Source organism: Mustelus asterias, chromosome 17 (assembly GCF_964213995.1).
Source record: "Mustelus asterias chromosome 17, sMusAst1.hap1.1, whole genome shotgun sequence".
In the NCBI taxonomy this organism is placed as follows: Eukaryota; Metazoa; Chordata; class Chondrichthyes; order Carcharhiniformes; family Triakidae; genus Mustelus; species Mustelus asterias.
The window spans coordinates 53,318,506-53,318,889 of record NC_135817.1 but is presented as its reverse complement, the minus strand read 5'-3'; positions in this window follow the sequence as shown (position 1 = coordinate 53,318,889).

Sequence of the window (384 nt, the reverse complement as noted above, 5' to 3'; positions counted from 1 at the left end):
TGGGGGGGGGTGGGGGGGATGGATGGGGGGGGGGTGGGGGGATGGATGGGGGGGGGGGTGGGGGGATGGATGGGGGGGGTGGGGGGATGGATGGGGGGGTGGGGGATGGATGGGGGGGGTGGGGGGATGGATGGGGGGGGTGGGGGATGGATGGGGGGGGTGGGGGGATGGATGGTGGGGGGGTGGGGGGATGGATGGGGGGGGGTGGGGGGATGGATGGGGGGGGGTGGGGGGATGGATGGGGGGGGTGGGGGGATGGATGGGGGGGGGGTGGGGGGATGGATGGGGGGGGGGGTGGGGGGATGGATGGGGTGGGGGGGGGGGGATGGATGGGGGGGGGGGATGGGGGGATGGATGGGGGGATGGATGGGGGGGGATGGATGG